Raw genomic sequence first — 14,252 nt, forward strand, 5'->3', positions numbered from 1 at the left:
CCCGGCACATGACGAGGCGCCGGCTAAGCTACAATCTCCATTCGAAAGGCTTTCGGTGTCACTGTCACGAAAGTGACGTTAGCTACCTTCTTCTCTTGTAACCCGATTTCTTTCTTTTTAGCCGTGATTTTCCTTTTTGGAGGCTTTTGATTAAGACGGTTTGTACTTTTCGCATGAAATTTATCCTTTCCTACTTTTTTCTTTTGTTCTAAAACGACGTTAACCTACCTTCTCTTTCGGCTTGCGACACAAGTGACGGATACGGAGATTACGGGCTAAGGCTCGGAGGAGACAAGGATGGTGGTCCTTCCAATTTCCGACAAAATCCGAGTTCATCTTCATTACTAGTCGCATATGTTATGAGTTTCAACAATTCATGGAGCTGAGGATAGTAATCCCTTGGATTGTAATTGTATCCGCTTTATTTATCGGCTTGATTTAAATTATTACATTGCAATCTTTTACCATATTTATTGGTTAAGTTCTATTCTACATTATAGCTTTCTTGCCGAACTCTTTTATGAAGATTCATCCTTGAAAGCTACTGCTAATATTCCAATGTTTTTTGCTATTTTATTTCAAATATATGTATTTGCTTCTTAGAATCTTTTATCTTTTGATACGTATTGATATTTATCTACTTATCTATTTTGAAGCAATAACTTTGTGTCCCTCATTGTCAATATTCAATTGTCTTTGATTCTCTTGGAAAAAAAGGGTAAATGACATAAATGGTTCATGAATTTTGGTTTATTGTGCAATATGGTCCCTGAACTTTAAATTTGTTCGATATAATCCCTAAACTTTAGCCTAATCTGCAATGTTGTCCCTAGACTTTTGATACATGTTCAATTTAGTCCCTAGACTATATGAAATGTTCCATATTGTTTATGAACTTGAATTAATGGAAGCACAACATTGAATATTTTTATACAGTTCAGGTATTAAATTGAACATGTATCAAAAGTCAAAGGACAACGTTGCACATTGGGCTAAAATTCATGGACCATATTGCACATTGGATCAAAGTTCACGGACCATTTGTGTCATTATCCCCCACCCTAAAAAAACAATAGAGTAATTTACAATCATAGGGGTGGGAGGGAGGGAGCAAGGGTGGAGGTGATGCGGTTGCAGGAGCAGGCGAGTGTGTTTTGAGTGATGTTGAACGAAGTACGGATTGATCAAAGTGTGCGGAGATGAATGTTGATGAATAAACGTAACTACAAGATAGAATACGATCACCACCAATGCCTAAAAGGACTCACTACTAGCCAAGGATGAAGATCGGGATTAACAAAGTTCACTGCCAAGGTTTAAAGGCTAAACCACTCGCCAATAATAAAGGACTTTGAGATAGGAGAAGCTCATCATCAAGACTTAGAGAAAAATTACCAGCCGATAATAAAGAGTTTCTTGGTTAACCACCAAGTAATAATCCACTCTCAAAGGATAAAGAAATCGGGATATGAGTTATTCGCTCTCTAAAGATATTCACTCACACATAGGAAAATATTATATACTCTCAATATTCAAGTCTTCGTTGTTTTATAATAGTATTATGCCTCTATATATAGAGATAATGCTAAATAAAAGGGAAGACTCTTCGAATTCCTGAAAACCGAACATACTCTTGGGAAATAATTATGACTCTTAAAAGCAACACCACAATAAAGACTCATAAAAATTGTGAATAAAGAGACTTAGATGCATGAGACTAATTATTAGATGCATTGAAACTTGTAACACTCTCTAAATTCGTGTACTAGTCTTGAAAGTAGAGCAGTCGTTGTAGAGGATAATCTAACAACTGTGGAAATTGACCAATATAGCCTCCAGTCATTAAAGGTGCGCATGAATACCATTCTGTGCCCGGGAACTATTTCTGAACAGAAATGGTTTTTTTTTATTCTGTGCCCGGAAACAATTTCTGAGTATTTGAAGGCGTTTGATAAACTGTCCAAAATTTCTATTCATAGAGTAGAAAAAAACAGAAATGCGTTTGGTAACTACACAAAATTTCTGTTCCCAAATAATATTTTAATAATATTTTGAATTGTTTAATTTTTTTTTTCTTTCTACCCATTTTCTTCTTTGGCCATGGCCGGTCGCCGGCGGCCGGCAACCGGCCACAGCCCAGGGCCGGCGAGGGCGAGGGCTGGACCCTCGCCGCCTGGGCGAGGCCGAGCCTCGCCGTCGAGACCCACGGTGAGGTTGGCTTCGCCGTGGGTCGCGACGGCGAGATCGGCTTCGCCGTGGGTCGCTCAGCCTCGCCGTCTCTGGGTGAGGCCGCCTCGCCCAGGCGGCGAGGGCCGTGATGCCCTCGCCGGCCCTGGGCTGTGGCCGGTCGCCGGCGGCCGGCCCAGCCCAGGGAAGAACAACACAAAAATAAGAAAAGAAAAAAAAGAAAAAAAACTGATTCTCAAAATTGTGCCGAAAGACAAGAAGAAATTTTTTTTTACTTCTTGTTTCTCTTCCAAAACTGTTTCTCGGCACAAATTTTTGCAAAAATGTGCTCGGGAACACAAAGTTTACTAAACGCATTTCTGTTCCCAAACTATTTCTAGGAACAAAAGAACAGAAATTTTCACTGTTTGGCACGTTGCCAAACGGGCCCTAAGTTGTCGATGAGGGGTCTCGAAATCGGCAACAAGCCTTGTAATTCGCCAACTATGTTGCACAACGCACAACTTCATACTTGAACTCACATAATTAAATTGTGACAAAAACTGGCTTTCGCTTGCACGAATTGTGAATGGGTTGGTTGAATTGACCAAATATGAGTAGAGCTTGAGGGTTGATCGATAGAGCTTGATGCTCCCACATTAGGAGGGAGGTGATCGCTGTAATGCCAGGGCGCTGCGAGGCAGGTATTGACGGTTGATTGGCAGAGTGCACTAGCAGCTAAGGTAGAAGGAGGAAGATAGGCAAGTAATAAAAAGGAGATAAAAGGAGAAAAAAAAGATTTTCCTAACTTGGAAAAATAAATATAAAATGTCTGTTAGCTATGGGTGATCGGTTTCATACCAGGTCGGCTTCAAAAGATTGGAACAGTTAATCAAGCCAGTCAAGTTTCGAAAATTTTGTGTTTTGGGTAAAACATCAAATTCTTGTAATAAAATATAAAAGTTGCATAATCTCACTATAAAAAATATGTTGGCCAAGTGGTCATGTTGGTGTTTGCTCATGTTAAAGACTGGGATTTCGATTCTCCATAGGCACACAAGTTTTTGTTTTTAAAAGAGGCTTCAAAACTGGTTCAACTCGAGAGCTGCATTAGTTGAACCCATTCCACAATGTTGCAACTAGGAACCAAACTAGTCATAGGCCGGTTCTAGGTTCACGGAACTGGGAATCGAACCTATTCTCCTTAGAATCGGCCTTGAACTAGTCGGTCAAGGCTGGCTCGATCCGATTCTCGAGTTGAACCGGACTTGATGCTCACCCTTACTGTCAACATGATATTTTTGCCTAGTTAACATTGAGCTTGCAATCCATGTCAAAAAAAAAAAAAAAAAAAACAGACACGTGACATGACACTGCACTTAACATATAAAAACTCATTGAGCCGATTTCTTAAAGTTTCATGAACTGGTTAACAAAAGGGATTATTTTTAGTGATGATATTGAAGAATGAGAAAATGCTCGGTGAGCAAAGATTGTTATTAACCAAAAAAGAAATTCAAATGTTCGGAACATATTATTTCATTTACATGGATATGCTAACCGATATCATCTTTCTCTCTCTTTTGCTCAATTTGTGTGATTGATGAGTATTTTTACATAGACACAAAACAATGGAATATCCAGCCAACCAATCAATTTTTGGAAACTAAGATGGGCTCTAAACGTACAAAACCCTCTAAAGAAATAGATGGACCGATCGCATATGATGCAACACATATAAATTGATTAAGAGAAAATAATTCAATGATTGATGTACCGTTTTCTAGTTATAGTATGGAATTGACAGGGGGACAAAGCTATCAGTCATCGTGGGGACTTTATTCTAGGAGGGGAGGACAATCATCTCAGCTCTATCATTTTTTTATGAACGGCTTTTTCCTTTGATATATCATCATATATGATGATATTAGCATTAATTCCCAGAAAAATTCGTCAATTTTAGGTCCAATTTCACTTTTGCCCCAATTTTTTTGTGTAAAAAAATCACAAACTTCCACCATATTTCCAAATCTATCCCTATGTGCAAAAATCGCCAATAGTTTCTTTAAATTATCAACATTAGGGCTAATTAGAGATTCATTATCAGAACCTGTGTCTTCAACAATACTCGCACTTTCTTATGGAACAACGACAATCTTCTGATGTTGATAATTTTGAGGAAATCAATGGCGATTTTTGGACGGGGGATAGATTTAGGATTAGAGTAAAAGTTTGTCATATTTTTAGACAAAAAAAAAGTTACGAGTATAATTGAGATTGGATCTAAAGTTGAGCATTTTTAGGGAATTAGACCGTCAATAGTAAGATCTTTCTAAGAAAGTTCCTCTAGATAATTCTGCTATATTTAAGTTTCTTACTTTTAATCAAAGGAAATACAAAACTCATGCTACACATATCTTTGTACATATATTTGCACCTTCTAGCTTCAAAATCTAAGAACTGTGTATTTTGCATGATGCGATATTTAAAAAACATAATGGCTTTGGTCGTCTAGTTTTTTCGAACTTTTTCTTGGTCGTGTTAGACTTCAAGGTATTGGACTTGAGTACGTCCTTAAAAGGCTCCATCTCCTAAGATCTCTCCCTTAGGTTTTAGAGGATGTAAAAGCGTAAGGGGAAACTCCTTCCTCCCCACGAGGAAAAACGACGGGGAGGAACATGGAGGCTCTAGGTTGTCCGTATAGTTTTTTCGTACTTTTTCTTGATTGTGTTAGACTTTAAGGTACAAACGATAGATTTTTAATGGAGAAAATACCAAATACCATCCTCAACTTTTACTTCATCGCCACTTTCCCTCCTCTATCTCTAAAAATGCGATTTTGCATTTGAGATAAAACCTCGTGGAAAAGGGATAAAATTGCCCTCCAAGCACATTCTAACTCTCAAAACCAACCACACTTAGTAACCAGACATTTACTAAGCCTAATCCATTCGCGAACCCCACATTTATATGATGGGGTCGTGCTTAGGCACTATTTTTGATGACTTTATTGGCTCCACTTGGGTCAAGCTTTCGAAAGTAGTACTCTTGAGTAACTGGACAAGATGGTGATCGTTTTGGGAGCTTGTGTATATTTATGAACCATCCAATAGAACCTTGTCTATTTGACGCGAAATTTTGAGACATCGCATGTCCTAAGAAAGAAATTTAGGTTAGGCCAAACTTCTAGTAGCATCTGCACATGGAAATGGACTCGACCTGCTAAACATTTTGAAGCTAGAACTAAAATGATCATTGTCATGGTAGGCATACTTTCAATGTCTACTACATTAGGCATATGTGTAAAGCAACTAGCTTTTGTAAAAGAAGACGCACAAAGATTCCATAGTTAGTAGGACACTAAAAATTCAAACCATGTTGAGACACCTGTGATTAGAACTGGGGCTTGTTACAAGGACCGAGTACAAGCACTCACGAGGGCTTGTGGCTTATCTTCTTCCTCTTGCTGCAATTCCATTTGGGGATCAGACAGAGGCTCACATCAAAGATTCCATAATCAGTAACGTTTGGGGTTTGTTTAGTAACGTTTTTGTTCTTAGAAACAATTTCTGTTCAGAAATAGTTTTTTCTATTTCTATTCCATAGACAAGTTTATAGGCAAAAAAACGCGTATAGTAACTGCGCAAAATTTCTATTTCTGGAGTAGAAAAAGAACAGTAATTCATTTGGTAGGACACTAAAAATTTCTACTCCCAATTTTTTCATTTAATTATAAAATTGTCGGTGGAGACTTAACAAATCATGTTTGGATAAAATTGAACTAGAAATAGAATAAGAATATATTTTGATATAGAATTGGATGACCTTAATATAATCATAAAGAAAATTACTCCTTATAGATAAAGCAAATATCGGGTGATGGTCGAGGAAATTGCAGTTTAGGGGACTTAACAATTCATGTTTGGATAAAATTGGACTAGAAATAGAATAATAATACATTATGATATAGAATTGGACGGCCTTAATACAATCATTAAGAAAATTAGTCCTTATAGACAAAGCAAATACCGAGTGATGGTCAAGGAAATTGCAGTTTAGGGAGTAGGATTTTAGGATTTGGGGTTAGGGGTTAGGGTTTTAGGATTTCGGTTTTGAGGCTTAGGGTTTGGGGTTTTAGGTTTTGGATTTTGGGGTTTAGGTTTTAGAGTTTCGGGTTTGAGGTTTTGGGTTTGGGGTTTAGTGGTTTAAGGTTTTAGGAATTCGGGTTTTGGGTATTGGGATTTAGAGTTTAGGGTTTACAATTTAGGATTTGTGATTTATGGTTTAGGGTTCAGGGTTTTGCGGTTTAGCCTTTTCCGATTTAGGGTTTGGAGTTACGATTTTAGGGATTAGGTTTTAGGGTTTGGAGTTTTGGGGTTTAGGGTTTAGGATTTTAGGGTTTGGGATTTTAGGGTTTGGGTTTAGGATTTGGGGTTTAGAAGGTTTAGGGTTTTAGGGATTTGGGTTTTGGGGTTTTGGGTTTTTAATTTTAGTGTTATGGGTTTTAGGGTTTGGGTATTGAAGTTTAAGGTTTTGGGGTTTAGGGTTAAGGTTTAGGGTTTATAATTTAGTATGAGAATATCTTGTAAAAGAAATAAAGCTGATCTTGTTTCTCTATTGTTTCTTTTTTTGTTCCAGAAACAGAAAAGTAGATTTTTTTTCCTTCTTATTTCTGTTCCAAATCTATTTCCTGACCACTTTTCTGTTCAGGGGAACAAAAAATCTAACTGACGTTACTAAACGGATTTCTGTTCTTTTTCTGTTCCGATGAACAAAATAACAGAAAAACAGAAACATTACTAAACAGGCTCTAAGTGAGCCAGTGTCAGTGGAAGATGTAGAACTCCACAGGTTTTGCAATCCACAACCGCCCCCTGATTAGCATTTTATCTTGGATTTTCAGCCAAAAAAAAGTAGAAAAATGAGTTTATTGTGAAAATCCATCTTCTTTTCTAGACATATAAATTTTGATTGGCCATATGTATTTTTCCCTCATATTGTGTTAAGGTTTTCGCAATTACTTATTGATTATAAGTTAAGTTAAAACAAGAGTCAGTAAATTCGAAGGGCCAGTAAGTTGCTAAACAAAATCAATGTAACTACCAACTTTTCATATTAAATAACCAACTAGTTTTTGGTTAACAATTCTCATATGAGTTACTTACTAACATTTGGCATTTTTCAAATTTATCAATTTTTCTATTGAGTTACCAACTTTTATTTACCTTAGTTAAAAAACCTTCACATTTACTAACTCCTTTTCAAAGTGACCAAATAAATTTAGTGTGACTCACTAACTTTCTCCCATTAAATTACCACCTAGGGTTGAATTACTCACTCTGATTTGAACTATTTATCTATGTTTATTTTCTTGTTAATTTTTCAACTTCCCTTATCATTTGTTAATGCCTTAAATTTATCTAAGAACTTTTATTTGCGTTTCTTGGCAATGCCTCAAATTTACCAACTCTTTTATGATACCAATCTTAATTAGAGTGACTTATCAACTTTTCTCTATTAAGTTACTAACTGGTTTTGGGTTATCGATTTTCATGAGTTACTTAACCAAATGTAGTTTTCTTCTAATTGCCAACTATTCTATCTTTACTAGATTTTCTTGACGTACTTTAACAACTAGTTCTAGGTTACCAACTATCACTTTAATTAGCTACCAACATTTATTTGGTTTTTTTAATTTACTAACTTCTCTTTTGGATAATTTGATCGGGAAAAGGTTAATAAGTCATACAAATATATGTGGTAATTGTATATAATAGTTGGTAAATTTAAGAAGTAATTAAGAAAAGTAAATAGAACTTAGTAAAAGATAAGAGAATTTTCTTTTCTTTCTCAAAGATAAAAGAAGTTAGTAATTTAGAACAAGCAAATATAATTGGTAATTAACTCAAAGAAGAGTTAGTAACACAAAACTAATTGGTAACTATATCGTGGAAAAGGATTAATAAGCAGGGAAAATAAATAGAAAGGGTGGTAAATAAAAAAAAATTAATGTCGGTGATCAACTTAAATAAGAAATCATAACTCAAAAGTAATTGGCAACTCAATCGGAGAAAAGTTTATAAGTGACATAAAAATGGTAATTCCTTATAGTAATTGGAAACTTTAAGGCGTTGATAAGAAAGGTAAATAAAAGTTGATAAAAGAAGTTTTCGTTAAGTCAGAAATAAGAGAAGTTTGTAATTTAAAAATAATAATAAACAATCGTAAACAACTCAAATAAGAATTGGTAACATAAAACTAGTTGGTATAAGAGAAAATTTGGTAATAACTCTAATTGAGGTTGACAATTTCTCCAACGAGTTGGTGAACACAATAGGAAAGTTGGTAAATTTGACAAAAAAATCCATGGTAAGCAATTCGAATGAGGGTTGGTAACTCAAAAGTAATTGGGGACTTATTTAGAGAAAAGTTGGTAAATCACGCAAATAAATGTCGATACTTTCATAAGCCATTGGTAAGGAAGTTGAATCAAATTTCAACTTCCGATGTGTTTATTGGGTGATAAGAGAAGTTCTACTTTCATAAGCCATTGGGTGATAAGAGAAGTTCTTTTGTTAAAGATAAGAGAAATTAATAATTTTTTGAAAAAGTAAACATTAGTAACTAGCTCAGATATAAGTCGAGAACACAAAACTAGTACTTCATCGGAGAAAAGTTGGTATTCAATCTAGTTAAGGTTGATAATTTGAAAAAAAAAATGGTCAGCAACACAATGAAAAGTGGTAACTCAATAGATAAGTCAATAAATTTAAAAAATAATCCAACACATGGTAAGCAACTATTTTACCGCTTCATGTGCATTGCACGCGCTAACCTAAAATACAACTGAGCGTTATCAATTGTAACATAATGAAAGTTCAAGAGGTAGGGTGTAACGATCAAAAGTTTAGAGGCAAATGTGTACTACCCTCCAAGATCGGGGGAGTATTTGTAATTTTTTCCAAATAAATGTTGGTAAATGATAATAAAAGTTGGTAAATTATAAAACCAAATGAACATTGGTTAGTAACTCAACTGAGAGTTGCTAACCTGAAATTACTTGGTAATTGAATAGGGAAAAAACTAGAGTCAATCGTATAAAATTTGGTAAATTCATATAAAAGTTAATAAATTTAAGGTATAGGTAAGAAACGCGGTAAGAAGTTGGTAAAAGAAAAAAAAAGTTCAGTAATTTTCAATTGTTAAAAGAGTTGATATTTCATAAAAGTTTCGGTAAGTTATCAATAAGTCACTGGGAAATTCGGTAACAAGTAATTTTTTTCACTAACAATTTTCGACACTTACCAACTCTTATAGAAATCTATCAGCACAAAAAAATCTTTTTTTGGGGAACTTAATAATGAAATTATGTCATTTTATAACACAGGGTATCAAACCTTCGTCTTGATTAATCCCTACGAACACACGGAAACCGTCTCTCTATGTACATCAGATACAAAATTCATTCATTGAGCGGCTGATGTCCATCCTAAAGTTTCTTTAAGTGGGTAGGGGATACGGTGATTCGATACAGAATATGCCACATCCAAACAATTTCCTTGAGGTTTATTCTGAATCTTTAAACTTTTATGCTTTTTAATTGAAGTGACAAAAAATGAAACATTGACGCCCCATGTATAGCACTAGAGTTAAATTATCCTGTGCATATGCATACTGATATGATAAATGTGACATTCTGAAAATCAACCCACTTGGGATTTACAAAATGGATGATTTATGGACGTGCTTGTAGTTAGATCTCGCCCGGAATTGATCACTCCTGGGATACTAACCGTTAGGGAAAGGCTAATTAGGGATTTAAATTCGCGCGACCAAAGAACTCGATTGTGAACCGACTTTTGACCATGAAAATTGTCGAGGTGACATTTTGAGCCAATGTAGGCCGATCCAAGGATAGTTAGGGATCAGTTCGCCATTGTCATATGAGTGGATCGCGGGTGATTCCGCTTGACCACGAAATGAATTGACGAATGACCCCAAACCTATACCAAATGATCGTGCCCGTCGGAACTAGCGATCGATCCTCGCGATTAAGTGACAACCGAGGTCGTCACGACCCGAGTGAACTTAAACGTAGCTTGATTCAGTATCGGCCACGGGTCGAACATGCGAATTTCCCCCAAAAGCCACCCGTTAGTTCCAGATACGCTCAAGTTACGTTAATTAAATTTGATCATTAATTAGAGACCAAGTTTGGGGCCTCGAAAATTATGAAGGTCACGACAGGATAATTGGACGACGTTGTTATTGGCTTAGTCAACCTCAGATTTGTCCGGATTCTTCAGAAAAATCGAATTCTGGCGAGAAATGGAAAATGACCGTTTTACCACTGGGATTTTGTTAAGGCCAAGTATTATGTGAGAGGGACATTTTGGTCATTTCACACCAACTTTAGAAATAGAAATTTTTAGACAATTTTGCCCTTGAAAATTTTGTGAAATTCCAATTTTGCCCCTGGATATTTTTGGAAAGGATTGATCTTGACCGTCGATCTTAGGATAAGATTGAATCGTGGCCGTTGATTTAGAAATAGAGAGGAGGGTAGGATGGTCTTTTCCTAGGGGGCTAGATACCAATTATTGGTGTCATTATCCTTATTTCTTCTCATTTCTCTCTCTCATTTTCTCTCACGCCATCTTCCTCTCTCCCTCTCCTCTTGGCCGTGAGCTCCCCTCCCCCTCTCCCTCACGTGAGTTGGCCAATCATCGCCGTTTCGTCGAACCGTCGCTCGCCTTTTTGCCGTGTCACAACACCACCGCCTCACCGTCTCTCTCCCCTATTTTTCCCCCACCGAAACACCACCAGCCCCATCTCAGCCCCTATTCAGCCGCGGAAAACCAAGAGCCAATCGCCGCCGATCGCCGCCGCTCGTGAATGCCGGTGAGTCGCCGGTATCCCCTTTCGTGAGACACTGCTGCCGCTGCTGCTTGCCCTCTGTCCAGCCACCGTTGAGGCCTCAATTTCATGTAGAAATCACAAGTAAGTGATATCCTAACTCTCGCCTAGGATAACGGGTATTTTCGGGTTAGTTTGGGGCCATTTTAGCGAGTTTTAGGGGTTAATCGTGGACTAATGGATGGACTGATTTGGCTGAGTGGTTTGGATGGAATTGTGATAGTTTTTGAGGTGGAATTGAGGTTAGAATGGATTGGTTAGGTAATCGGAATGATTCCGGGTGATTATTGTGGCTTATTGCGTGAAAAACGGGCCTAAATGTGCCGTTATGGTGATTTTCTATGGTGGCCGGATTATTGTTCATTCAGTGGCCGAATTAGTGCATATTAGTGATTAAAATAAAGTACGTGTTGGTTTGGGGGTTGTCGGTAGGAGTACGACGCCCGTGAATGGTGAAATTCGGCTTAAAATGCAAAAAACTCGAGTTAATTGTGCACGTGCAAATTGATTTGGATTGGCTAGTTTGTGGATGGAATTGTGATGTTTCGGGGCTGATTTAATGCTGAATTGAAGGCTGGAAATTGTGGCTCGTAATGATGAGCAATATCGTCCGATTCGAGGACTAAAAGTGTCGGTTGATGTGTGTGGTGTCGTGGCTGGTTGTGATGCTTATTATGGATTGAAATAGACCTGGAAATGCTGAATTTATGCTCATGATATTGGCTGTGATTGTGGGCCCGATGGCGACCTTGCATGCTCGTTGGATTGTGAATTGATTGATTGAAATGTGGACCGTTATATGCGCGCATGGGCTGAATTGAATTGACTGGCAATTGGCCATGAATGGTGTTAATTGAGCATGTGAAATGCGTGAGGTTAGATGCGTGCATGGGCCGAATTTAATCGGCTGGTAATTTGGCATGTTGGCATGTAAGTTCAGCGAGTGAACGAGTGAGAAATTGTGTGTGATGCTGTATGTGTGGCTACGAAAATCCCTGAGGCGGTACCATTACGCGGGGAATTGTGCCGTCCAAAGGTGGTACCACTACGCGGGACGATGCCCGGTATTACCGGAAGACGACCAACCTGAGGCGGTACCATAACGCGGGTTGTGCCGTAGGTGGTGGATGTTGAGCCTGAGGCGGTACCATTACGCGGGCAAGATACATAGCCTGAGGCGGTACCATTACGCGAGCTAAGAAGTGTTGTGAATATGAGTTGGTCGCAGTGAACCTGAGGCGGTACTACTACGCGGGTTACTGGCGAGTCGAGCAAAAATACGAGATGGTTGCAGTGAATCTGAGGCGGTACTACTACGCGGGTCACTGGCGAGTTGAGTGAAAATAGTGTGATGAGGCATGAATGAGTGTATGAAATGTAGAAATGAAATGCCACGTGTTCGACTTGGGTATTGGGCGTGAAGTTAAATTGAAATGTGCATGTGATTGGAAATTATATATATTTGAGACTAACCTGCAGATTATGCGTATCAAAAGCCAGGTAAGTGCAATTGTGTGCATGATGTGTTTATTGGGTGATATTATGTTTGGTCATGTCTGGAGGTACGTGTTAGCCTAGGTGGGGTTTAGGGTGTTACTTGCTGAGACGTGTCTCATGGTTGTTTCAACCAAACAATTTCAAAACCCCGGCCTGAACCATGAATCTTCCACCGCCGCCTCCTCAGCGTTTTGGAATACCGATGCACACCGACCATAACGTGGTAGAATACCCGATTGAGATCAAGGCTGATTCGGAGTCTGAAGAGGAGCAGGTTGCTCAAGGGGATTCAGACTCGGGTTCTGGGGAGTCGGACTCGGAGTGGACGCCATCCAGGGGGCGTAGGGGATAGTTAAGGGGTAGAGTGAAGGTTTTGAAGTGTCCCATTTTTGGAGTTAGGGTATGCCCAGGCTGCTGATCCTTTTTGTTATCGGTGGTATAAACTCTAGAAGTGTGGTGTGCATGTTTATTGTGGATTGTAAATGGTGTATTGTATAAGTTTGAATTGGTGATGGATGTATATATTCTCCCTGTTACCCCTCTTTAAGTATTGTCTGGGTGTATGTTACTTCCGCTAGTGCTTCATCTCTGATGTGTGGGGTTGGCGACATCTTGGGACGTCGCAATATTCGACCATAAAGGTAAGTCACGAGTTCGATGGGGTTCGGAGCGTGACATCCCAAGTTGAATTGGTATCAGAGCAAGGACAGCTCAATCTAAGTTGGTCGAAGCTTGGAGTGATAAGAAGCAGAGATCTTGGGGTAGTCATCTAGGGAGACCTTAGCGAGTCATAGGGTGGAATGAGCTACGTGTGCCTCCATACTGTTTGTTGTGATTGCTGAATGAATTGAGTGTTATAATGATTGGAATGCAGGTGCGTCTGGACCTAAGGTAAGTGCACAAATCTTATTGATTGTGGCCTTGTGCTGTTGTGAATAATTACCTGCTGAGTGAATTATTATGTTAATTGGCTGCCTAGGACTAGACTGGTATAGCTGGCCTAGGTCTCTAATTCCTGAGAGGAATTATAGCAGGTGGGTGAGTGATAGAAACCGTGAGGATGAGTTCGCGAGGTAGAGGAACCGGGGGTCCATCCAGTTCACGAGGCCGACCTGCAGGAGATCCGAGAATGGATGCGGTCATGAGGATCCTCGAGGAGATTGGTAGTCTGATAGCACGGCAGACTTAGGAACGAGCTGCCACTATTGCCCAAGCTGCCGAGGCCGCTGTGGCCGCCGCCAATAATAATAATGGGAATCAAGGGCAAGGGCAAGTGAATATGAATAGGCAGATGCATCAGCTAGTTGAGCAATTTTTGAAGTTAAAGCCCCCTAAGTTTGATGGTAGAGGCGATCTTGAGGTTGCATCGCTTTGGGTAGAGGAGTTGGAAAAAGCCTTTGAGGTATTAGGGTGCACCGAGGAAGAGAAAGTGACCTTGGAGGTATACCAACTCCAAGGCAATGCAAGTGATTGGTGGAAAGCCACCAGAGGAAGGGTGTTCCCTGTTGGTGCCGCCCAGACTTGGGCGATGTTTGTGGAAGTCTTTAATAGTAAGTATTTTTCTGAGAGTGCCAAGGAACAGAAATTAGCTGAGTTTATGAGGCTTCGTCAGGGATTGAGGACTGTGGATCAGTATGAGGCTGAGTTCACTCGGTTATCTAAGTTTGCCCCGA

Source organism: Syzygium oleosum, unplaced genomic scaffold, assembly GCF_021117445.2.
Source record: "Syzygium oleosum isolate NSW1041296 unplaced genomic scaffold, Sole_v2.1 Sole_v2.34, whole genome shotgun sequence".
In the NCBI taxonomy this organism is placed as follows: domain Eukaryota; kingdom Viridiplantae; phylum Streptophyta; class Magnoliopsida; order Myrtales; family Myrtaceae; genus Syzygium; species Syzygium oleosum.